The sequence below is a fragment of the Lissotriton helveticus genome, chromosome 11 (assembly GCF_964261635.1).
Source record: "Lissotriton helveticus chromosome 11, aLisHel1.1, whole genome shotgun sequence".
NCBI lineage: Eukaryota > Metazoa > Chordata > Amphibia > Caudata > Salamandridae > Lissotriton > Lissotriton helveticus.
Window position 1 is genome coordinate 136,874,115 of NC_136072.1, and position 27,345 is coordinate 136,901,459.

The following is a 27,345-nucleotide window of genomic DNA, read 5'->3' on the forward strand; positions in this document are numbered from 1 at the left end:
GGGGCCCTGCGGCAATTGGTGGTCAGTGGCCCACTTCCAGGTTTGCTCCGTTATATCAAAGAAGAGGGTACGGGATTGGAAGAAGACTGTAAGGCAAGCGGGAAACAGTTGCATGTAGTGCAGGTCCAGAGCACGAAGCTTCTGCTTCACCTCGGCGAAGGAGCGCCTTGCACCATTCTGGTGTAGACTGGAAACACAAGTATTTATGAGTTACCAGACCGCAGGTCAGGGTGGGCCAGTGCCTCCTGCTGAATCGCATCGTGGTCATTAAAGTTGAGCAGCCGGATGATCACCGGATGGGGGAAAGCCCAGGCGGAGGCCTCAGAATCAGAGAATGGTGTGCCCTCTCAATAACAATTGACAGTTTGTCATGGGGCACCCATCCTTTGAACCAGTCCTCCAACACTATGGCCAGACACCCCTGCTCCAAGGATTCAGGCAAGCCAATGACTCTAACATTGTCCCACTGCGCCCTGTTTTCTGCACCTTCTGCCCTCTCGGTCAGAAAGGACACCGAGGCAGACAGATTAGACATCTGATTCTTAAGGGAGGAGAGTTTGTCCTCAGTGGCGGAGACCCTGTTTCCAACCTCTGCGGTCTTGTCCACCATCTTGGGAAGGTCCTGCCGCAAAAAGAATAAATCTACACAGAGGCCGTCTGCCTTACACTCCACTACCTCTCTCGAGTCCGAGTACCACAGTTAAGTCTGTGGCTACCTGCTGTCCCGCGCCTACTCCCAATTCCAGTGAGCTCTCTCCCGTGTCGTGGGGTGCAGTCAAGGGGACGGTGAACTGATTAATCTTAGGTGAGCCGATGGCTGTGGCGCAACCTTCCCCAGCCCATCCCCCAATGTCCAGGGCCTAGGGGCTAGCACAGCCTTTATGGGATCCATCTCCCGACAATGTCGAAGGTGGCCAGAGTAATTGCTTGGCGATACCACCTACCACTAAGTTCACCCAGAATGATGGTCCTGGCCAAGCAGAGCTGGTCGATGGGGCAAAGGGTTTCCAGGATCTTCGACCTGCCAGATAGGAGATCTAAGAAAGAGGCAATAGTCTCCATGCACGCCCAGGCACACAGCCAGGTAATGGTCAACAAAGCAGGAGAGACCAGGTAAGTGCCAACACCCTGTTCAGGCAGGCCTCCACATTTCAGAAGACCCGGATCACAACAAATCTTGCCTGGCAGGATCCAGCCTTGTTGTCGGTCTTCCTGAGTGCAGTGGACAGGTGCCTCGCCATCATCAGACATGGGACCACGACTCACACCAGGAGAACCCAGATGCCACAGGACAGGGCCCAACAGAAGTCACAGAACCAGATGCAGGAAGCCAGGGAGGGCTCCACACCAGGGCCCACCACCACCAACAAGCCGTTTTCAGCCGGTCTGGCTCCGTCTCGGCCCCCAGCCACATGAATGGCATGGATAAACGCAGATAGGGAGGGGGGAGAAGAGGAAGAAGGGTCAACTTCCACAATCCAGCATTCCTCACCTCCACTGCAGAGTAGTCTCTCCTGCACCATCGCGGATCCACAGCAAGGTCCAGTAGGACTCCTCCTCAAACGGATGCCTGGTTCTTGAAGCCACAGCAGTATCCTTGTCTTGGGCAGTCTCTTCGTTATACGGCCTCGGTCTCTGCTGCCAGAAGGGCCAGCAGGTAGACATGCAGCTGGTCCTCAGCAGGCCATCTCTCCAGACACAGAGGCCGCAACTCATCGCCACAGCACAGGTCACAGCGGGAGTCCCAGGGCCAGGCACCGGACCTGGGGGACCCCACGTCCTATCATCACCGCCACCCTATGTCATTTTGACTGGTCAGACTTCTTCTCGGACCCCACTAAAAGTGCAGCCCTTACCAGCGGAGAAAGAGGAGGGGGGAGGAATGGAAAGAACCCATCTCCACCCTCCGGTGGTCCCCACTGCACCATCAAACCTTCAGAAGGGCTCAGCAATAGTCCTCTCCAGCCGGCAGCACAGGTCTCTTCACCAGCAGTCTTCAGAAAGCACACCGCCGGGCAGCAATGCTGGATAGCCACTTCTGCCAGAACATGTCTGGCAGACCGGGCCGATTGCACCTTACAACAATTTGTGGCACCATAAATTGTAGTACGGCACCTCTGGCCTGGTCCATGGCAGAATGCAGGTGAGGGAGGGCCTCCATCCTCCCGTATGGGCCTTTCTCGCTCATCGGCTACCCCACTGTGAGGGCTCTGCCTCCTCATGCCAATCCGGCACACCACTCCTCATCAGATCTCTGTTCTTCCTGAGTGAGCAGCATCTTGGTCTCAGGCCAAGGAGGGTGCACAGTTGACAGCCCAGACCCACAGGAGGCATCCAGCTCTCCTGGCCTCCGTTGTCAGGCAGGATGCCTATTGATCGTTAATGGCAGCTGGATTTCAGCTAGAACTCATCCATCATCTTGGCCGCCCCGAGATTCTGCATTTTATTAATGGAATCTTTAGTGTCCCTCTCCTAGGAAATTAAACTTGTCACAAAAGGAAACAAGAAATAGTATACATAAATAGAAGTGCTTTTAAAAAAAACTATTTTTTGATGAGACAATAGGACGTGCCCGGGGATTTTTTAAGTTTTTGTGGACTTTGGGCACCAGATATAGGGTGGAAATTGTAGGTAAATAATTTTTAAGGAATTGCAATTCATCCCAGTTAGGGAGTTGGTTATTATACCTTAACATAACATGCTGTGCTATTTAGTTTCCTATAGGCTTACTTCATATTATTTTATCTAATCATGCGGTGTACATTGCCTCCCATATAGGAAGGTTTTATAACCAGGTCTTGGTCTTTCTGTAATGCAGTCACAGGTTCCCACTGTTGTTTAGTCACATTACATGTGTGCAATACCTTATTGCATAGTTTAAGGATGTTGTTGGCAGCCACTTCACAGTAGACATCTATGTTGCCTCTCTGTGTCTGTGGGATGTATTTGGATGGCTGTTTAAATGTGCTCTCAATGCTACCAAATGAGGTGGGTAAATTAGTCTCAAAACTGGGATTGAATGAATCACCCATTTCCCCTGCCCCTGTGTCAGCACCAGAGTTACCCAGATCAAGCAAAATATGGAGTGTCTCAATGTCATCAAGTAATAAGTTAGATATTTTTTTAACTTTGCAATCACTTGTCTGTATGTGTCTCCTTTGAGTTTTTAGGGCATTCACTTTGTATACTTACAACTTACAAGCAAGTTTATATTGGTCCACTTGTATCTACGCATAATACAGAGGCACAACCGAACAAAATGATAGCCCCAATTTAAGAACTTGACCCTCTGTTTCTGTGAGTTCCATTTAATGTTTAAAGTATTTTATTTGGTGCAACATACATGGACAAACATACATAAGGTATGAGGCATCAGGTCAGTGCGGACGAGGCCGCACCAACAGCGTAATATCTTCAAAGGACAGTTCGACCATGGGCCAGTCTGCAACGGCATTGAAGGATATGCATGGTTGCAGTGTTAAATTACTTTCCCTTCTCAAACTCCCCCCGACTCCAACTTCCAAACCCCCATCACCCCGACCCCCCCCCCACCCACCCATCGTCCAGTGCGCAGGTCATTCCCAGGCTGTCTACGTAGTTCGCCCTTGGCGAGAGAGGTGGATCCCTTATCCGCTCAGGAGGTTGGTGCTGCAGGACTCGTGAGCCGTAAGAGACGGAGGTATTTGGGACATGTGAGTTTCTTGAATTCTGTGAGTAGCAGAGAGTGGAATGGTTGCCAGAGATCATTAAATTGCTCTATATCCCCTGTTACTGTGAGTGATAATTTCTCCATGCCCAAAACATGCCATAATCTATGTGGCCAGCCCGTGATAGAGGGTATCGTGGTAGTGCGCCAGTGTATTAACCGCATGCGTGCGGACGTTTTTCCCGCTGTATGTGCCATTTTTTAAATTACCGTGATTCATGACGAGCTGAGCTCGTCATCAGCACACGGCTGGTAACGCTGATGACGAGCTGAGCTCGTCATCAGCATGGAAGGGGTTAAAATGTTCTGAACTGCTGAACCCAGCACGATAGCTATCTGTCTGCCCCTCCGTGATTTGAGAGGATACATCATCCCGTTTGGGAGCCCTAACAGGGTATATGCAGGGAAGCGTGGCAGTTCTATGCTGAAATGGGAGTCAATTTCGTCTAACACTTCCTTCCAGTAGAGCTCTAGAAGCGGACAGTCCCATAGAATGTGTGTCAGTGTGCCCCGGTGTCCGCACCCTCTCCAACAGGTGTCCTCCTTGCTACGGTCCATTTCATGGACTCGTTCCGGCGTATAGTACCAGTAGGTAGAGACCTTAGTCAGTGTGTCCGTGAGGCCCATATGGTATGCCGAGTGTCTTGCCCTGTCGGATATCTGCTCCCATTCCTTGTGGCTCAGTGTCCTGCCCAATTCCCGTTCCCAGCGCTCTCTTCCCGGGTTATAGAAGTGTGAAGAAAGTGGTTGCAGTAGCCTATAGAGATCTGTGATCAATTTCGAGTCTGATGTACGTGTCATAAGCCATTTCTCGAATGAGAGGAATTGTCTATCAGTCGACTCCCGTACCTGTGGGTGTAGTGCCCAGTGGCGAGCCTGCATATAGCGGAGTCTTTCAGATTCAGGGAATGAAAATTCCTGTCGAAATTGCGGGAAGGGGATGACTCCTTCTGGGCCATACATATTGCACAGGGCCCGACACCCGGCCACACGCCAGTGGGTAAAGGCCCCCCTTTCCATCCCCGGAGTAAAGTCCGGGTTGTCCCCCAACGGTGTAAGTGGTGACAGAAATGTAGTGAGAGTATGTGCGAGGTTGGTGGCGTCCCAGACCCGCAGGGGTACTCTGGTGACAAAGGAGGCATACAGATTCGCGGGCCGATGAGGCCGACGTAAAAACGGGACTTCCTGCAGTGGTCGGCCTGCCACTGCCTGATCATGGAAGAGCCAGTGCTTATCCGACTCCCACCTGCTCCATTCTACCAGATAGCGTAACTGTGTTGCCTGGAAGTACTTACGGAGATCTGGTATTCCTAGCCCTCCTGCCTCTGGGGCTAACATGGAGAGAGTCCTGCGCATTCTGGGCTTCCTGCCTTGCCAGATAAAGCGCGAGAGGTCTGCCTGTAGCTGTGGGATCCATCCCACTGGTGGCTGGAGTGGCAAGGCCCGGAACAGGTAAAGAACCTGGGGCAGAACCGTCATTTTAACAGCCGCAATTCTGCCTAACCAGGAAAGAGTGCCACAATTCCATCGCCCTAGTTCCTCCCGGATCTTCTTGCCCAGTGCGGTATAGTTAGCCGTCACCATAGCCGGCAGGGTGGTGGCCAGCTGGATCCCCAGGTAAGGCACCAGCTCCGACGACCAGAGCATGGGGAATTGGCTTTGTAGGTGAGCTCTAGTGGCTGGCGTAAGGGAGATGTACAGAGCCACAGATTTCCCCATATTCATTTTAAAACCTGCGACCGCACCGAAGGAGCCCAGCTCCTCGATGCAAGCCGGCAGGGCAGTCCGGGGCTCGGCTAGCGATAGTATGATGTCATCCGCGTAAAGGCTAATGGTGTACGTGAAGCCCCCGAACCGTACCCCAGTTGCCGCCGGATTATTATGCACTCGTTGGGCGAATGGTTCCATATAAAGGGCGAAGAGCAATGGTGAGAGCGGGCATCCCTGCCTGGTACCTCTCTCGATGTTAAAGCTCCTCGAACTATAACCATTTACTCGCACCACCGCAATCGGTAATCTGTAGCAATTAAGGATCATGGAGCGGAACTTGTCTCCTATGCCCGCCTTCATCAATACTTGTTCGAGATAAGGCCAATGCACTCGGTCAAACGCCTTCTCGGCGTCCACCGCCAGCATCATTCTCTCTCCGGGTATCCGAGAGGCCTTCTCTAGTAGGTGAACGATCCTCTTGGTGTTGTCCACCGTCTGTCTCCCCGGAACAAATCCCGCCTGGTCCGGATCTATAAGACCCGGTAGGTGGGGGGCCAGTCGGGCCGCAAGGATCCCAGTGTATAATTTTAAATCCACATTCAAGAGAGATATCGGCCTGTAAGAGCCGCAGTGCTTCCGGTCTTTCCCGGGTTTGGGGATAACCGTGAGTGAGGCCCGCAGGAGGTCAGGCGGAATGGCCCCCGGGGTAGCGAACAAATTAAAAAGGCGGGTGAGGATCGGGGCCAGCGTCGTGCAGAACGTTTTATAAAAAAGGGAGGTATACCCGTCCGGTCCCGGGGCCTTGCCGTGCTTGAGCCTGGCAATGGCGGAAATTACTTCCTCTATTCGGATTTCCCTATCCAGGTGCTCCGCCTGCGAGGGATCCAGGGAAGGCAGGGTGACCGAGTCCAAGTTTGTGGACGCCGCAGTTTCATCCGGTGGGTCTTCGGCATATAGATCTGCATAAAATCTGCGGAACGTTTCAGCTATATGGGCGTCTTCCGTCACTACCGTCCCTGTGGGGTCAGAGATCTCTTTTACTAGCTGACTCTGATGCGCCACTCGGAGCCTGTTGGCCAACAGTCTGCCACAGCGGTCCCCGGCTATGTAGTATGTATGGCGCAGGCGAAGTGCCGCGTACTCCGCGCAATCGAAATCTAAGGCCGCCAGGAGTTTCCTTGCCTCCTTAAGCTGCCTCCATATTCTGGGGGCCCTGGACCTGCGGTGCATTTGTTCGAGCTCGCTGACCCGCTGGGTGAGTTCATCCCTCTTGGCCTGTCGTTCTTTATTTTCAGCAGAGGAGATTGCCAAAAATTCCCCCCTAAGGACTGCCTTCAAGGCCGCCCACTGCGTTGCAAGGGTGGTGTCAGAGTTATCGTTGTGGGACAGATACTCCCGGATCGCTCCCTCGATGCGGTCTATCACCACCTTCCTGTGTAGCAAGGTGTCACGGAGGCGCCACGTTCCGGGAGGACCGGCCACCGGCGGCAGACACAAGGTGGCGGAGACCGGGGCATGGTCCGATAAGGACAGTACTCCCAAGTCCGACGTGGAGACCAAAGCTCGTACCGGAGTTGTGACCAGGAGATGGTCTAGCCTCGCGTACGTCTTATGGGCATGGGAGTAATACGAATACCCCCTGTCAGTGGGATGCATGTGTTGCCAGAGGTCGTGTAAGTCGACTTCCGACAGCTGCGCCTTGCACCCGGCTGAGAACTCCCCCACCTGCGGGGAGCGCTGCGTGGATCTATCCATGGCTGAGTCAAAAACCATATTAAAGTCTCCTCCGATGATAACATGCCTATCCTGCAAAGCAGTAATGTCTACAAGTGCTGATTGCAGGAAACGTTCTTGCTGTTCATTAGGGCTGTACAGGGACCCAACTGTAAAAGCGATACCTCCAATCCTAAACCGGTATGCTAACAGCCGACCTGTGTGTTCTGCGTGCTTGTGAAGGACTTCCCCTCTAAAGTGTCTGGCCACCAGAATTGCCACCCCCGCCGTCTTAGTGGTGCTAGAAGAGAAAAACTGTGTCGGGAATTTATGTGAGCGCAGCCTGTGAGTGTCTCGTGATAGTAGGTGCGTCTCTTGAAGGAGAGCTTGAGTGCTCTCCAGGAGAGACAGTACCGCACGCCTTTTGACCGGGTTGTTGAGACCCCTAACATTAAGGGTCACTACCTTAAAAGTGCCGGGAGGCATAGGAGAAGGTGTAAGTGAAAGCGTAATTTCCCCGCCCGGGCGAGGCAAGGTATATGAATGCCGCCGAAGCTGCTAGGACCTGCATAGTGCACTGGACGACCCGCCCCCTCCCTTCCAACTCCCCAACCCCTACCCAAAACTCCCCGTCCCCACCCCTCCAACCTGTCCTCCCCAATCCAAACCTGTAACAACCCCAACAACCCCCCTCCCCTCCATCCCATCCCACCAACTGTTCCCAGAATCCCATTGTCCCAGTTCAGTCCGCAGTGGACAAGTCTGTGGAAAGTTACTTAAGTGGACGTCCAGCCACCACACATCCACCCCCCGCCCCCCTCCCCTGAACCCCCAAACCTGCATTGTTGAGAAAGCTGTGTCGATCTCCCCCCGGAGATTCTCTCAGGCCGTCAGTGCGACGTCGCCAGATGCTGTGTCTCTGGCCACCATCTGCACCGCGCCTGGGGACATCTCAGGCCATCAGCGCGACCTCAGTCAGGACAGCATCGCCGGCCGCCTCCCGTAGCGCCCCTTTCATTCCAGCTTGGATGGTGGGCGAATCCGGTCTAGCAGAGGTGGCCGGGGACCAATGATCAGGGACTCTCTGCCAGCCGTCTCTGGTGATACGCCGACGTCGAGGCGTGTGAGCTTCTTCATCTGTCGAGTTGATCCCCAGCACTTCACAAGTGTCCTGAAGGGACCGAAGTTGATGCATGACGCCGTTCCATCGAAAGATGAGTAGGAAAGGATGTCCCCAGGAATACTGCGTCCCATGGGACCTCAAAAAGTCTGTCGCTATTTTGAACGTTCTATGTTTCTGAAGCGTAATCGTCGACAAGTCCTGATAAAGAGCAACCGGATGTCCCTGGAATTGCAACGATTGCTGTTTCCTTGCTTCACGGAGAATTTGCTCCTTGAGCGGAAAGTCTGGGAGGAAGGCCAGTATGTTAGGCGGGGGTACCGAGGCCTGGCGCATCGTACCCACCCTGTGTGCCCTGTCGATTCTTATAGGGAAGTCCTCTGGTTCACCCAGTATCTCCCTGAACATGCCTTGCAGATATCCGGCAAAGTCCTCCCCTTCCTCCCTTGATGGCACTCCCCGGACCCGGATGTTGTTCCGGCGGGACCGGTTTTCAAGGTCTTCATTGTGTGCCTGGAGGTCTAGCTGTTGGTCCCTTAGGCGCAGCACCTCCTGCTGCAGGTGTCCGATCTCTTCATCCCTGGAGTGACCTGATCCTTCCATAGTGGCCACCCTTTCACCTAGGCTATCTACCTCTCTCCGCATCTCCCGGACTTCTCCGGCCACTTCCTGTTTTAGCGTCTGAAAATCATCCCGCAGGGAACTGAAGAGAGACTCCAGGAAGGACCTGGTGACCAGTGGCGCTCTATCCCCTGCTTCCAGCGAGCTCCGAGAAGGGCCAGCGGAGTGTTTCCCCTTGTCTTGTTTCGCCGCCCCCCTGTTCATCATCTCCGGCAATGTCCGCTCCCCTTTCTTGTTTCCTCTGTTGTTGGCCATTGCAAATGTGGGCACGTCTTGAGCAAGTCCCGTCCGTTCTCTGGGTCTAGTCGGCAGCCAAAAATGCACAGGGGTGCAACCCACCGGGGGGGCCCCCACCTCCGATTCCGTTGTATAGTCCGTCAGCCCCAGCGAGCGCAGTGGACCGTTCTCCTTTGCCACAGATCTCCGATGCACTCCCCAGATGCAGTCACAGCGTGGCAATCACCCGCAGCTGTTGTCCAACCACGTGGTGGATCGACCAGTCCGGCGCGGTTCAGCTTCGAACCCTCTACGGGCCTCAGGCCGCTGTCGCCACTACTTCGGCTCCCAGGCCCGTCTGACTCCCTCTGTTGCCTGGCAGATCTCTGTCCGAGTTTCCCGCGAAGCACCGACCTGACCGTGAGCTTCTGTCAGTCGTCTTCGCCGTCGTAGGGGTTCGTGTGTGCTCAATCTGCCGATCTGCGTGTCGGGATAGGCCTGAGGTGCCTCTGTCGTGTAGGACTGGTCACAGCCCGTGATTCCCCGGTCCCCGAGCACCCGAGCACGCAGCCCTCCAAGCTCGAGCCTGTGCGGTCTCTCTCATGACCCAGCTGGTGTCTTCGGCCGGGCCTGGGTCCCCCAGGTCACCCGGTCGGTGTCCGTCTCGCGATGCGCCGGGGGGGGTGGGGGGCCAGCCGCTCCTTGCCGGCTCCTCATCCGCTCTGTGGTTCGTGTCCTGGGGCTGAGGGCCCGCCAACGGCCTCTCCTTATGGCCACCAAGGGCCCAGCCAAGTCTGTGGAGGCGCGATAAGTCTCTCTGTACGCTGTGGTGCAGGCAGGCCTCCCACGTGGTCGTGACCCCGCGAGCCTCCGGTCTCCGGGCGGGTTCGATCTCGGGGCTATTTCTTCCTCTGGCCTCTGAACCTCCGTGCCCCAGGGCAGTTGTTCATCGCCGCTCCCCTCGCTGTTGTCGGCCCCTCACCTGCCTTCCTTCGGCGGCCGGAGTTGCGTGTGCCCGGTCCGCTGCAGGGGTCGGCTCGCTCCAGCCGCAGGCCGCGTCCCCGGCCTCGCGTATCAGCCCCCACCGGCTGTGTCGCTCTGGTGCCTCTGCTAGTTCCCTCCGGCCGTACTCCGGGCTCAGGAACCCGCCCGAGGCTCTACTAATGCCTCTCTTGCTCCGTCGAGGCGGGCTCCGCACTCCGGCCCGTAGCAGCCGGGGTCGTAAGGCCTCCTTGTCCGCCCGAAGGCGATCACCTCAGGCCCCTCCTCTGCTCGGCTCTGTTCTCCGCTTGGCTGCCAGTGCTCCGCCGCTGCGGTCTCGGCGTCGGGCTGGGACTTTAGGCGCGCCGAGGGTGCTTCTTCGCTCCCGCTACGATTTGAGCAGCAGATCGGGGGGAGATCCGTGCACTTTCGCGGCTTAGGGGCTCAAGGTCGGGAGAGCTCGCGAAGAGTGCGACCGCTCACTCCGCCATCTTGGCCACGCCCCCCGTGAGTTCCATTTTAGAAAGATTTATTACTGTGAGCTGTGATGTTAGTTTTTTGGGATCCATCCTTCTTTTGTCTGTCTCTGGCCACATGTTCTCATGCTAGTCTCGCTGTCTTTTCATGCATTCCCATTGTTTCTGGTTTTGGATGTTGTGCCTCTGCCTCTTTGGTCGGCCATTGAAAGACTGTTTGTTGTTTTGTTTCACTAACAGGTATTCCTCTGAAAGACATCTTTTCTCTATGCACAATAACTGAGTCCTCGCTGACATCCAGGTCAGAACTTAATGCTGGATTCTCCCCTTCCTTACTCCTTTATTCAGAGCATGCTATCCCTCGCTAACCCACCGCAGGCTTTGCCTCATTTTCTCGCAAATATCAGGATACTTCCTTACATGTAGTCATGTTCATCATGCTGTAACTTCCATTGCTTCCTTTCCATTATATCTTTCTCATATAACTTGATCCTTTCATCCACTAATTTCAATGTGTTGGTTACCTATTCCTCATCCGGCTCAGACTTAAATTCCTGGATCTGAATCATTATTTTATTTGTGTTTGTCCCATGCATGCTTAATTGGGATCTGATGGAGATTACAACAAACAGGGGATAACCCTATTTTCCAAACCTGGGGTAAAGAAACAATATTAAAGCTACAATGGTTTGAGAAAAATATTTGGAATCAACAATTCATATAGATTAGTCACATAAAAACACAAACAAATATCACAACAAAGAAATCTTAGAGGGGTACCCAACACACAAATGATTACAAAAATATATTTTTTACTAAGATGACAGAATATGAAAAAAATATTTTAAAAAAAATGGTGCTTACATAATAACACAAAAGACATCATTCAAAACATAATATACAGTGTAAGACAAAAAACACAATGGCAAAAGGAAACAGGGTTTTGAAACAAGAATAAGTCCAACAAACAATAAGAACAGGAAGTAGCAGCCAATGCTTCCTTATAACTGTAAGACAAAGGTAGGTGTCAATGACTTTCGACCTGTATTATTTTAAGGTCATCATCTGGAAAACACTTTGCGTAGAGTAGTGCCAATTTATGTCAACCGAGCGACCACTCGGACATTTTGGGCCTGATTACGATGTTGGTCGGAAAGACTCTGACCGCTGGTCAGTGGCTTTCTGATTGACGGGGTAGGTTTAAAGTCCGACCACTGCATTATGATGAAGGTGGTCGGAATCCGACGCGGTTCTGATGGGATCAAGGAGCCTGTCGGCCATTTGGAAAGCACTCATAATCCCTTAAGGATAGCATTTCCAATGTCAGGATTATGATGTTGGTTTCCGACAGCCAATCCTTGTCGCCATTTCCGACATGGATTGGCTGTCAGAAACTGATATTGTGGGTCAGCAGCAGGGCCCCCTTCCCCCCAGCCCTCTACATTTTGGCCCCTAAATATCCCTGCACCATGTAAGGCACCTTGAGGTGCCTGCCACATGGTGCAGGGATGTTTACAAACTTTCAATTTTCAACGAGCCTGCCGCTCAAGCTGCCATTGAAAAATGTAAGTTTGCTACTGCACCATGTGCAATCTCATCCTAATGGGGTGGTCGGAACCGCCTACCTATGGTCGGGCGGTTCCTTCCCCGAAACAGGGTCGGTCAGAGGCAACTCCAACCCACATCATAATTAGGCCCACAGTCAAAATGGGCCCTGATCTCTCAAAGATCTCTAGAAACCACATACACGTTTTGTAAATGCATCTGTGTGGAAAAGCTGTCTTTTGCAGCTGTTTAGTACTCAGTGTAAATAAAAAAAACAGCATGTTATGTTGAAAATGGACTCATATTTATTATGTAAGATACAATGTTCTGTTATGGACCAGCACCACATTACAAACCCCAATCAGACATCTCATTCTCCTCCACTGCACTTAAAAACAATCCAGGCATTTATATAATGCCACTGCTCTGAGCTTTGGCTCCGAATAATGAGAATATGGGTCCAATCCTCATTTAGCAATTGCAAACCCATGCTTTCTGTTTGTGCCTGGTTTCTAAGGTGAAATCCCTCATGAAACGGCTGCAGTGGGCGGCCTGATGTGCAAAGGATTATGTAAAATAGCTGTTTTCCACACTGTCAAACAAAGAACTGATCCATTCAGGGATATGAAGCAGTCACCATAAATGCATACTGGAGATTAAAATTAACATTTATTGCCAACCTGGGATGTGTTTTCAAGTACTTGATGTGCGTTGATAATAATGGTTGTTTTTGTTGTAGTTTGAATGTGCACAGTTACAATATACTGGAAACAGCATTACATAGGACAAGGTGAATACAGTTTAGATTTTCACAAAACCTTCAGAGTGATCACTTAAATAAATACAAGGTATTGAGAAAATATATATGTAGACAAGAGGCGGATTTGGTTCTCTCTTTTAAACTGCCTTTATTCCGAAGTATGAATCGTATACCAACATTTAACTAACTTAAACCCATCTTGCATAAATAAAATTGTTTTAATGAAAAATCTGCTGTTTTGTTGAGCTTTATCCAGCTACGAAATACCGTTTGCGTTCTTCTCTAGATGCCAGTGGGAGGGGATGTGCGGTTCCTCTGTCAAAGATTTAAGATCCATAGAAATAGAGGGGTGAAACTCCCGATGGGGAACCTGACTCAGGCCCTGCTGCCATCTTTTAGCCTCTTCACAGCCTCTGTCCAAATAGTGGAGAAATGGCCGGTAATTACCACGCCAAGTAGGGTTTAATCATTCAGGGTGTGGTAATTACCATGTACATAATTTCCACCCAATCCCAACAATTTCTTCTTTGAACTGAGGCATTACATGCAGAATCTGCCTATTATCTAGTATTGTTCTGCCTATTTTCCCCCGAATAAATTGTGTTAGGCTTTTCCTATCACAATGTGCCCTAGAAAAAATGTGTGCAGTAATTTTTTTCCTTTACATTTTTTATTGGGTTTTAAGGTACATAATCATTGCAGCCGAACCCTCCCCCCCCCTGAATGAACACACACAGTACAATCGCAGGATCTACAAATGTAAACCCTCTTCTTACAAGACATACACAGCCGTACAGCCAACAACCCGATAAAAGGAAAATGGGCAGGCGGCGATCAGAACCATCCTCATGTTAGCAAGTGGTTTCAGGTGCAACCCCCCTAGATCCTCCAGCCCTCACTCTCCTCCCGAATTCCAGGAGAGAACATTTCCTATCATAACTGTCGGGTAGGATGAGTTATGCCTTCGTGCAGCGTTTCCCTAGGGACCTCTAATTGTGGGCCATCCCCCTCCACCGCGTCAACGGCGCCTCTGCCAAGTAGGTGTGTCTGGTACAGGTCCCAAAGATTTTTCGGACGGCTCGTGGGTGGCAGCAGCTCGCTGTAATGCTCTGATTGTGTGCAGCAATATAACATGTCATGTGCCCAGCGTTTTGTGGTGGAAATTGGCCCCCTCATCCAGCATAGGGCCACCACTCTCTTAGCTATGAGCATCCCCATGTCCACCAGCCTGCGCACAGCCACGAGCAATTTCTTGGAGTGCCCCAACAACGCTAGCGCAGGATCTGGGACCAATTCCACCTCCACGATTCTACTCAGCTCTGTGAAAATTTCCTCCCAGTATGCTCTCACTCCCGGGCATTGCCACGCCAGGTGCAGGAAATCCGCAGCCGGCATATGACACCTCTCGCATTCAGCCGTCTGACGGAGACCATATCTATGCAAACGTTCGGGTGTGTAGTATGCCCTGTTGATAAACTTAAAATGGATCAATCTATGCTTGTGGCAAAGTGAGCAAGGGACTCACGTCTGAGCATACCATGCAAACTTATGGCGAACAAAGCGGTACAAAAGGGGGTGGTGATGGACTGAGCATCTGAACCAATCAAACACTCACACCCAGTCAACAGATCTGGGTTTAATCCATCACCGTTCTTTAGCCCACTCTGCCCCCCTTTTGTACCGCTTTGTTCGCCATAAGTTGGCAGGGTATGCTCAGACGTGAGTCCCTTGCTCACTTTGCCACTGGATTCAAGCAAGCCGGGCTGAAGACGGCTGAAATGCCAGAAACCGGTCCTCGGAAGCTTGTTTCCGGTCCAGGGAAGGCATGGCTTGGCAGTTCGGGCTGGGCTGTTCCCATGAGGAACAGGGTCAGACTGATTTGCATATGGCCATGTCTGAACTGGGGTGGCAGAGTGGGCTAAAGAACGTGATGGATTAAACCCAGATCTGTTGACTGGGTGTGAGTGTTTGATTGGTTCAGATGCTACGTCCATCACCACCCCCTTTTGTACCGCTTTGGTCGCAATAAGTTGGCAGGGTATGCTCAGACGTGAGTCCCTTGCTCACTTTGCCACTGGATTCAAGCAAGCCGGGCTGAAGACGGCTGAAATGCCAGAAACCAGTCCTCGGAAGCTTGTTTCCGGTCCAGGGAAGGCATGGCTTGGCAGTTCGGGGTGGACTGCTCCCATGAGGCACAGGGTCAGACTGATTTGCATATTTCCATGTCTGAACTGGGGTGGCAGAGTGGGCTAAAGAACGGTGATGGATTAAACCCAGATCTGTTGACTGGGTGTGAGTGTTTGATTGGTTCAGATGCTCCGTCCATCACCACCCTCTTTTGTACCGCTTTGTTCGCCATAAGTTTGCAGGGTATGCTCAGACGTGAGTCCCTTGTTCACTTTGCCACTGGATTCAAGCAAGCCAGGCTGAAGACAGCTGAAATGCCAGAAACCGGTCCTCGGAAGCTTGTTTCCAGTCCAGGGAAGGCATGGCTTGACAGTTCGGGCTGGACTGTTCCCATTAGGCACAGGGTCAGACTGATTTGCATATGGCCATGTCTGAACTGGGGTGGCAGAGTGGGCTAAAGAACGTGATGGATTAAACCCAGATCTGTTGACTGGGTGTGAGTGTTTGATTGGTTCAGATGCTACGTCCATCACCACCCCCTTTTGTACCGCTTTGTTCGCAATAAGTTGGCAGGGTATGCTCAGACGTGAGTCCCTTGCTCACTTTGCCACTGGATTCAAGCAAGCCGGGCTGAAGACGGCTGAAATGCCAGAAACCAGTCCTCGGAAGCTTGGTTCCGGTCCAGGGAAGGCATGGCTTGGCAGTTCATGGTGGACTGCTCCCATGAGGCACAGGGTCAGACTGATTTGCATATTTCCATGTCTGAACTGGGGTGGCAGAGTGGGCTAAAGAACGGTGATGGATTAAACCCAGATCTGTTGACTGGGTGTGAGTGTTTGATTGGTTCAGATGCTCCGTCCATCACCACCCTCTTTTGTACCGCTTTGTTCGCCATAAGTTTGCAGGGTATGCTCAGACGTGAGTCCCTTGTTCACTTTGCCACTGGATTCAAGCAAGCCAGGCTGAAGACAGCTGAAATGCCAGAAACCGGTCCTCGGAAGCTTGTTTCCAGTCCAGGGAAGGCATGGCTTGACAGTTCGGGCTGGACTGTTCCCATTAGGCACAGGGTCAGACTGATTTGCATATGGCCATGTCTGAACTGGGGTGGCAGAGTGGGCTAAAGAACGTGATGGATTAAACCCAGATCTGTTGACTGGGTGTGAGTGTTTGATTGGTTCAGATGCTACGTCCATCACCACCCCCTTTTGTACCGCTTTGTTCGCAATAAGTTGGCAGGGTATGCTCAGACGTGAGTCCCTTGCTCACTTTGCCACTGGATTCAAGCAAGCCGGGCTGAAGACGGCTGAAATGCCAGAAACCAGTCCTCGGAAGCTTGGTTCCGGTCCAGGGAAGGCATGGCTTGGCAGTTCATGGTGGACTGCTCCCATGAGGCACAGGGTCAGACTGATTTGCATATTTCCATGTCTGAACTGGGGTGGCAGAGTGGGCTAAAGAACGGTGATGGATTAAACCCAGATCTGTTGACTGGGTGTGAGTGTTTGATTGGTTCAGATGCTCTGTCCATCACCACCCTCTTTTGTACCGCTTTGTTCGCCATAAGTTTGCAGGGTATGCTCAGACGTGAGTCCCTTGTTCACTTTGCCACTGGATTCAAGCAAGCCAGGCTGAAGACGGCTGAAATGCCAGAAACCGGTCCTCGGAAGCTTGTTTCCAGTCCAGGGAAGGCATGGCTTGACAGTTCGGGCTGGACTGTTCCCATTAGGCACAGGGTCAGACTGATTTGCATATGGCCATGTCTGAACTGGGGTGGCAGAGTGGGCTAAAGAACGTGATGGATTAAACCCAGATCTGTTGACTGGGTGTGAGTGTTTGATTGGTTCAGATGCTACGTCCATCACCACCCCCTTTTGTACCGCTTTGTTCGCAATAAGTTGGCAGGGTATGCTCAGACGTGAGTCCCTTGCTCACTTTGCCACTGGATTCAAGCAAGCCGGGCTGAAGACGGCTGAAATGCCAGAAACCAGTCCTCGGAAGCTTGGTTCCGGTCCAGGGAAGGCATGGCTTGGCAGTTCATGGTGGACTGCTCCCATGAGGCACAGGGTCAGACTGATTTGCATATTTCCATGTCTGAACTGGGGTGGCAGAGTGGGCTAAAGAACGGTGATGGATTAAACCCAGATCTGTTGACTGGGTGTGAGTGTTTGATTGGTTCAGATGCTCTGTCCATCACCACCCTCTTTTGTACCGCTTTGTTCGCCATAAGTTTGCAGGGTATGCTCAGACGTGAGTCCCTTGTTCACTTTGCCACTGGATTCAAGCAAGCCAGGCTGAAGACGGCTGAAATGCCAGAAACCGGTCCTCGGAAGCTTGTTTCCAGTCCAGGGAAGGCATGGCTTGACAGTTCGGGCTGGACTGTTCCCATTAGGCACAGGGTCAGACTGATTTGCATATGGCCATGTCTGAACTGGGGTGGCAGAGTGGGCTAAAGAACGTGATGGATTAAACCCAGATCTGTTGACTGGGTGTGAGTGTTTGATTGGTTCAGATGCTACGTCCATCACCACCCCCTTTTGTACCGCTTTGTTCGCAATAAGTTGGCAGGGTATGCTCAGACGTGAGTCCCTTGCTCACTTTGCCACTGGATTCAAGCAAGCCGGGCTGAAGATGGCTGAAATGCCAGAAACCAGTCCTCGGAAGCTTGGTTCCGGTCCAGGGAAGGCATGGCTTGGCAGTTCGGGGTGGACTGCTCCCATGAGGCACAGGGTCAGACTGATTTGCATATTTCCATGTCTGAACTGGGGTGGCAGAGTGGGCTAAAGAACGGTGATGGATTAAACCCAGATCTGTTGACTGGGTGTGAGTGTTTGATTGGTTCAGATGCTCCGTCCATCACCACCCTCTTTTGTACCGCTTTGTTCGCCATAAGTTTGCAGGGTATGCTCAGACGTGAGTCCCTTGTTCACTTTGCCACTGGATTCAAGCAAGCCAGGCTGAAGACGGCTGAAATGCCAGAAACCGGTCCTCGGAAGCTTGTTTCCAGTCCAGGGAAGGCATGGCTTGACAGTTCGGGCTGGACTGTTCCCATTAGGCACAGGATCAGACTGATTTGCATATGGCCATGTCTGAACTGGGGTGTCAGAGTGGGCTAAAGAACGGTGATGGATTAAACCCAGATCTGTTGACTGGGTGTTAGTGTTTGATTGATTAAGATGCTCCGTCCATCACCACCCCCTTTTGTAGAGAATAGAAACAGCAATCTAGGAAGCACCACCATCTTCATGACCAAGATGCGGCCCAGAAGGGAAAACGGAAGTTTGCACCAGGCTTCTACATTTTCCTCAAGTCTGCTAAACGCAACCCCATAATTTTCCCTAAACAGTGTCTCAGAGTCCGTGTGTAACCGTATGCTCAGGTATCTGATCGAGTCAGTGGTCCACTGCAGCGGGAACTCCATATCGAACTGCTGTGTCGCCGGATTGAGGGGAAATGCCAGAGATTTCGACCAGTTCACCCTAAGCCCTGAAAGAACACCAAAGTGCACCACCTCCCTGAGCATATTTGTCAGGTTACGTTCAGGGTCCCAGACGTAGAGCAGAGTGTCGTCTGCATACATGGAAACCACTATCCTGTTGGTGGGAAAACCAATTCCCTCCAGGCCATGGTATTCCCGCAACGCACAGCCAGCGGTTCTGCCACCAGTGCGTAGAGCAGCGGGGACAGCGGGCAGCCCTGTCGGGTACCTCTGCAGATGGGGAAGGATTCGGTAACTAAAACACCGAGACGGACTCTCGCCCTCGGGCCGTTGTACAAGGCTCCTATCATTTGCATGAACGGCCTTCCCAGCCACATCCTCGTGAACACCTGTCGCATAAAAGGCCACTCAACGGAGTCGGGCCTTCTCCATGTCGAGGAACACAGCTACGGCTCTCGTATCCTGCTTAATATGCTGTATTTTGCCGAGAACTGTGCGGATGTTATTTGTTAGGTTCCTGCTTGGTATGAATCCCGCCTGTTCCAGCGCGACCAATTGCGGGGCCAGGAGCGCCAGCCGGTTTGCCAGCACTTGGCATAGATTTTGGTGTTCACATTCAGTAAGGAGAGAGGTCTATACGAACTACACTCCTCTGGCGTCTTCCCCGGCTTCAGGATGGCAACCATAAGGGCTTCCCTCATGGAATCCGGCATGCAACCCCCCACGCAAATATCGTCAAATAATGCTGAGAAATGTGGAAGCAGTTGGTCCTGGAAGGCTTTATAGAAGCCCACCGTGAACCCGTCCGCTCCAGAAGCTGTCAGATCGCATGCCCGTCAGGGCTTCTACTATCTCGTCCTTTTCAATAGGAAGCATAAGGAATTTCCTGTGCATGTTAGTGAGCGAAGGGAGTTCAATGTGTTCCAGGTAATCAAGGATTTTGTCGCCCATATCCCTGCCCTTGGAGGAGTATAAGTCGGTATAGTAGCTTTTGAACCTGTGGGCTATGTCTGCCTCCTCCGTGAGGACTTTGCCCGCAGGCGATTTGATCTCTGTAACCTGCGATCTAACTCTCCTGCCCTTCAACACCCTCGCCAGGACTGAGCTGGGTCTCTCTCCCTCTCCGTATGTTCGGGCTACTGCATACTTTCCCATATGTTTAACCTCCCTATCTGCTTCATCATGGAATTCAGCCAGCAGTGCTTTTATGTCTTCAGTTGTTTCTGTATTCGGAGCTTCACCCTGTCTCTCCTCTAATTGTACTAGTTGCTTCTCTAGGTCAACCAGCCTTTTCCAGATAGTCCTGAGGACTCCCGAGTGCTTCGTCATGGCAATACCCCGTATATAAACTTTAAAGGCCTCCCATACTGATTGGAAACCATCCACCGAGCCAATATTAGCCTCAAAGAAGACCTCAATAGCCTCCGCAAGCTCACCTCTAAAAACCGGATCAAGGAGGGAGTATGGCGGGAATCGCCATGTAAATGGAGGAATCGTTTTGGCTGGGGTGGCCAGCACCAGTAGAATTGGTGAGTGGTCAGACAGGGTCCTCGGATAGACTTTGCAGTCTTGTATCCGGCCCAGCAGGGAGGAGGACACTAGCCAATAGTCTATACGTGTGTGAATATCATGGAAAGCTGAGTAGTGGGTGAAGCCCCCCTGCGCAACATGTCGCGCCCTCCATACATCCTCTAGGTCTAAGCTGGTAAGCACACTATTCAACTTTGGTGCTGCCGCAGTGGGTCTGTGTATTGGGCCTGCCAACCTGTCAAGCACCGGGTCTAAAACCATATTAAAATCCCCTCCCCATAGGAGCTTGGCCTCACCGTATTCACGAGCAGTCACTGCCAATGATTCATAAAAATCCGGGGAGTCGTAGTTGGGCCATACACGTTTACCAGTACCACGTCAGCACGGAGGAGCTCCAGTGTGAGCTTCGATTTAGGATTTGCCGAAGTCAGTACCCCCCCTGGCATGTGTGGTGAAACCAGCCGAGACAATATGGCCCTCCAGCCCTCTGCAGTGTAACATCCTGCTCGTCTGTGGCAGGTGGGTCTCCTTTAGGAGAGACACGTCAACTTGATGTCTCTGTAAATAACTAAGTACCTTTCGCAACTTGCGATAGTCGTTAAGGCCTCTAACATTCCACGTGATCACCCTGATGGAGTCTACAGTTCTAGGATTCACAGGTTCAGCCATCCCCGCCATTGGTTTTTTTTTTTTTGCAGAGTTTTATATAGCGCGAACTAGTGATAGAGATCGCGGGTCACCCGACCAATAATTTCACCATATAGTTTTCAGGCCCATAAATTTCAGTTCATCCCACACATTAATCAGATGACCTCACAATCTACTACCAGTAACCCTGATTCCTTCCTATTGAATTCTAATGTACCCGACTTAAAATCCACCGCTACGGGTACCTATGACCACGATAGATCAGGGAGCTAGCTGTAAAAGAAAAGGTAGGCAAAAATACAAACACCAAATTCTTATATCTTACTTTGTATTCATTGAAATGACCACGGACAACTGGGAAGTTTTTAAAGTTTATCTTAGTATTCAGTTTCAGAGATCATTATGCTTACAGTTAAAAGGCAATCAATAATCAAAATAACGAAAAGTACATAACCATATAGGAAATAAATCAAAGCAACCATTTATGAATTCTAATATGAGATGAGATGGGCAAAACTTATGCTCGTACTAGGGTTACACTATTGGGACGCACTTTATGAGAATGAGTAGAAAATGAGGAATCCTATATTTCTATAGGAAGGGTAAAAAGAGGAAACATGCTAATAATCTAACAATGGTATTTCATTCAGTTTGCGAGGGAAATTGTAAACCACATCTATAGTTCATAGACAGTTGAAATGAATGTACTCTAAAAGGTAGGGAAACATAGGAACATGCTATGGAAATAAATGCATAGACTTTTCATTTAGAAGATTTGCGGAAAGCATGGAAAATTACGTATGCAAAGGTATGTCTTTATTAAAGCAAAGACAGAAAAATAGAAAGTGCAGCATAGAGTTTTAGCACTTATAATTACCTAGACTGGTGTGAAAACCAACCCCGGCCACGGGTCAGTTAAGGACAGGATAAACCCCAAGGAAGGACAGTCATCAATGGGACAGCAGATGCAGAATGGACACCTCAGGACAGGACAGGAAAACCAGATTAGGATCAGGACAGGACCACCAAGGCACGACCAGCACCCGCAGTTCGGAAGCAACGCCTGCGCTCCACCCTCTCTGCAGCTATCAGTCAGAACCCCGATTGGGTTAGCGAACTCCCCAGCAAAGTGCTCCGCCAGCACTTAAGGTTTAGTAAAACCTTTGAGTCTATGGTCAAATTCGGACAGAGTGCTCCGCAGCACCTCTGTATCAGTCACCTATTGAGTGCGTAGGGTCAGTGACAGGTCAGCTATTCAGACAAGTCGGACAATTTCTCTAGCTGAATCTAGGCTAGATATACTGTTTTCGGGTCCGTGTACCACCCCCCAATGTTGCAAAGTGTCAGAATCCCCAATTTCGATTGGTCCCAAAGTAGGATAGGTTAACACACCAATCAGAACAGACTACTGCAAGTCCTAATTTACATTTCATGGTACCGCCTAGCAGATTTGGGGTTCCCATGACCTATTCTACAGAATACAATAGCAGAATATACAAATGTAACAAATGCAGAACATTTTAATTTCTCTTGCTGGGTGAAGGTGCATCTTCCCAGGCACGTCTTGGCTGCTGCTTCTGGTTGGCAGTCATTCAATGCCATTGGCCAGGGTTTGGACATGCGTGGAAAGGTATTCCAGTATGGACTCTCGTACATCCCATCAACCCTCCATACCGTGGTACATGAAAAGTAAGTGTAAACAAATTAAAACAGAGAAATAAATGAATTCACGACATACCATGAATCTCTACTTTGTACTCCTACAATAATAAAATAATACTATTGCATTACAATTAGTGCAACAAATAATAACACAAGAGCATCTGCGCAAGCTTCACCACGTTAATACATAAGCAGCCATCTTGAGGCTTACTACGCATGCGCACCTTTTCCCACCAGAACTGCAACCACGTCACGTCACGTGAGTGTGACTAACGCATGCGCAGAAGCAAATTCCAAAGCAGCGGCCATTTTTAAGGACGAGAGTTATTTGTTTTAGTAAAACACATAGGCAAGCGTCTCTAAGACACACATACATTCAAAATTAAAGGAAATTAGTAAAACCAACAATTTGGATTACCGGGTTATAACAGATTCGAGGTTCATGACTCAAGCAAGTCGCGTAATATGAAAAATCTTGCTCTATCAATCCCCTCTCTGATGATATTTACTATCATCACAAACTAATGGAACCAGATGCCAACTTTACTCACACTTTGTACATCTCCATCTCTTCCAACATTCGATTCAATTTTTCTTTCACATCTTTATCAGGGTGAGAGTTTTTCACCTTTTTGTAAATTATTCATGTCTTCCAATTCAAGCTCATCCACACTCCGTTTCACACCTCTTCTAATCATAGTGTATTTCTTTGCGTGTTTGCGACATTTGCAGCAGATAAATATGAGGAAAATGATGAAACCTATCACTCCAATTGGCATCAGTACCTTAAACAATAAACCTTTACCTAAATTAGCAAACCAATGACCTACATTGGAGAGACCATCAACGAGTCTCTTCCAAGCACTGTCAACCTCCAGTGGTTTGAGTTCCTTTTCCAAATTAGTAATGTTTTTCACATACTTTTTGATCTGTACACTTTTGTCCGGTATGTAAGTGCAACAATGTTGCGCTTTTAGCATCCGGCAGACTCCGCCCTCTTTTGCTAATAAGGTGTCAAGCGCAAGTCTGTTCTGCAAAACCATTGATCTGATCGCAACCATTTCGGTATTGACCAATAGAAATCCATGAGCTGTGTCAGTAGACAGCACATCCACTATTGTGGATAATTTGCAAATTCTGTGTGTGTTCAGAACCACTCCCACTCCAGGTATCAGTGCACTAAAAATACTACCCATTATTTCACCTACGCTTTCTCTTTTACTACGCACTAAGCCATTAGTGTTTTCGTTGCTTCCAGCAATTTCATTCACATGGTATATTTTCGGGAAGACAATGCCAAAGTAGCAGCTTCCATACCAGTGATCCGGCAATTTGAAATAAGCCTTGTTTCCACATATATAATAAATTCCAGGAAACACAGGTTCTGACCCATTTTTGAAACCCCAACCTCCAATTACCTTGTAATTGTGTTCACATTGACTGGAACCAATGAAAATGTTATTATAATAACTAGTCCTTTCGCGGTGAAGACAGAGTTTCCCTTTCCTTTCGAAATCCAGCAACAAAGCAGGACCAGCCCCACCATTTGAGGTGCTTTCCATGTTTTCAGCCCATTTAGGAGTTTTCTGTCTTTTGTCATTTGCCTTTCTTTGGAAACTCTCCCTTCTTTTCTCTGCCATGTTTAGAAATATTTTCTCTTGTTCATGTAATGAACAGGTCAAGTTGTCTCTGTGTGCTTCATTTAAGTCTATGGTACCTATAGTCAGAAAGTATTCTCCCATATAACGTGTAACATCACTTTTGGTATGTACAGGATTTAGATTTCTACATATAGGAAGTTCAGAAAATATTACGTCAGCGTTAGAGTAATAGTACTGTAACGGTCCTCTTCTGTAAAATAAGCTTGCTAAAATACTACAGGAAATTCCATAAGTCAATGGCAGGTGATGATAAGTCACGCCTTCAGCTACAGAAGTAGGTAGCTTCATGCAGACATAGCAGTCTTCTATTTCCATAGTTTCTACATAATGCACTAACAGGTTTGCGAAAACATTTAAATGAGTCTGGTTCTTAACTCCGTGGTAATGTAGTCCTTCCTCATCTGATGCTTCTAAGTCTAGTTTTGTTTGTCTGAGTGCTTTTTCACGTCTTTCTACACTTCGTGTTGTCAATTCTTCAGTGTCAGTAGTCACAGTCTGTGTAGGGTCAATATTAGTATTTTTGCTTACCATAAAAGGAATGAAAACTGTTAGTCCTATCCATATTATTATCACTATAGCTATACTACATATACATACTTTGCAGCATGTTTTGCAACAATTGCGTTTAGGCCTTCCATTCACACTTGAATCAGACATTTTGTTCAGAAGAAGTTTCTCAACCCCTCTTTGTAACTTTACACAGGTAGCTTACACTGGGCAACTTCAAGTAAGTTCGTCTTCTTCGGCAGACAGATCAGCAATCTGTTCTTCGTCACTTTCGTCAGTTATATCAAGATCCTCAAATTCTTCCAAAATTAGGTATGTCCATTCAGGATCTTGGTATTTCTCGTTCAGTCTTTTTATTCGATCACTCCTTCTTTTGGAGTTTTCTCCAGCTTGCTCTGAAATACGGGAACTTTTCCTTCTTTCTGCAAGCTTTTCTTCTACTGTTTTTATTCTCAGTCTCAGTTTCTTAATATATCCTGGTTCAATATTTTTCTTTTTCTTGAGTCTTTTAGCCGGCACTGTGATTTGGCTTTCTTCTAATGCTCTTTTATTTTCGTTTGTTTGTGGCACTCCTGCTTCTGTGTCTTCCCTTCCTGTCTGACTAGTCCCAGGTCTGGTATCTGTTTCTTCTGCCTGGTTACTAAGCTGGCCTAGTTCAGGAGAATTTTGGTTTTGGCTTTCAACTGTCTCTATTTCTGAGTCCTGAACACGTTCTTCTAATCCTATCTGATCCTGTTCAAGCACTTCGATCTCTTGATTTTCTTCTGCTCGAACTTTTGGACTAGTTCTAGTCTGTCCCTTTTCAGTTTCAGGAGTTTGTGGAGGTGTATTGATCACCTGTTCTGTCCCTGTCTGACCTTCTCCTTCCTCAGACTTGACGTGAATCTCAATGATCTGAGGCTCTTCGCCTGTGCCTATCTCCTCCTCTCTACTCCACTCTCTATCTTCGTAAGTTCGCTCTCTTGTTCTGATTGGGTCTTCAGTTAGGTCGATTATGGGTATCCAATCATCTTGACTGGTGCTTGGTTGCTCGTTATCAGCTACTTCAGGACCAACGTCTGCAGACCCCTCAGCTGGACAACATTCAGTGCCTTTTTCCTCGTCTGGAATCACTTTCTGTGTATGGCTGGCATGGATCCACTTGGGAACGCCTGCACACTTCCCCGCTGTCGTGGTCACCAGTATTATTTGGCGTTTTTCTCCCCACCTCGGTGCAAGGCAACTCGAACGAGTATGTTTCTTGATTCTGACCCAGTCACCAGGGACCAATTTGTGGACTGGAGTCGTTGGATTGGCGACGGCGTCTTCCCCAATCTGGCGAGAGATAGAACGCACTTGGTCACCTAGTTGCTTGCAGTACTCAAGTACTAAATCATCAGAAATATTCAGCAATTTATGTCCTGGTACCCATGCTTGTCTCATCACTCTTCCCATCAGGATTTCATGAGGGCTCAGGCCTGTTTTACGGTCTGGAATGCTCCTGAGTCCCATCAGAACAAGAGGCAAGGCATTTATCCAGTTTATGCCAGTAGAATTACACATCTTTGCTAATCTCGATTTTATAGTGCCATTTATTTGCTCTACTACTCCAGCAGCCTCTGGACGATATGCACAGTGTAGCTTTTGGGTGATCCCGAATGCTTTGCAGAGCTGATCGATTACTTCATTCTGAAAATGTCCGCCTCTATCTGATTCAATAGTGACTGGAACCCCGAACCTAGGTATCAATTCTTTTAGTAACAATTTGGCTACTGTTATGGCGTCACTCTGTTTGGCTGGGTAGGCTTCCACCCACTTTGAAAACAGGCAGACAATGACAAGGACATATCTTTTTCCCTCACAACGAGGCATGGTGATGAAGTCAATTTGTATTCTCACAAAGGGACCCCCTGATTTTCCAATTTTTCCCAGTTCAACTACTGTTCTTTTCCCAGCGTTGAACTGCTGACATGTCAAGCACCTCTGGCAGAGTGATTCTGCTACTTACCTGAACTTCGGATTGTACCATGTTTGTTGAAAAATCAGAACTATGGCGTCCCTACCAGTGGGTGAATTTCCATGTATCAGTCTGGCCATCGAAGCAAGCAGATTTCTAGGCAACACAGGCATACCATTTGGGCCCACAATGACACCATCCTCACTTCTTGGTCGACAACCAAGTTTTCTCCACTTCTCTTTCTCCTTTGATGGCACAGCATGCTGCCAATCTCTCACCTCCTCCCAGGTAGGCACTTCTTCAAACACCATAAGTTGGCAGCTGTTTCCAAGTCCACCCAATTTAATATTTACAGACATGCGGCTTTTTGCACAATGTCTGGCCACCTCATCAGCAAAATTATTTCCCAAAGATACATGGTCAAGGCCCTTTTTATGAGCAGCACATTTGACCACTGCCAATTCTTTTGGTAATTGGATTGCCTCCAGTAAATCCTGTACCACCCTCCCATTTCGAATGGGAGTACCTGAAGAAGTCATAAACTCTCTTTGTAGCCACAATTGGCCGAAGTCATGCACAACCCCATAACAGTACTGACTGTCAGTATATACTGTTATTCTTTTGTTTTTTCCAATTTTGCAGGCTCTTCTCAATGCAATCAATTCGGCTACTTGTGCAGACTTCACCCCAAATAAACAGGAGGCCTCTGTAATGCTGTTTAGAGTGACTACAGCATAAGCAGCGCTTAGGCCTACAAGTTCGTGTCTCATACATGAACCATCCACAAAGAACTCCTCATCATTTACAGGCAAAGGTGTTTCCTTAATATCTGGGCGTGGTTTAGTACTGAATACGGGCAGGTCAATGCAGTCATGCTCGTTCTCTCCTTTATCTTCTACAATCATTGAGTCAGGGAGTAAGGTGGCTGGATTCAGAATATTACATCGAGCAATGACTACATTTGCAGCTCCCACGAGAATCCTCTCGTATTTA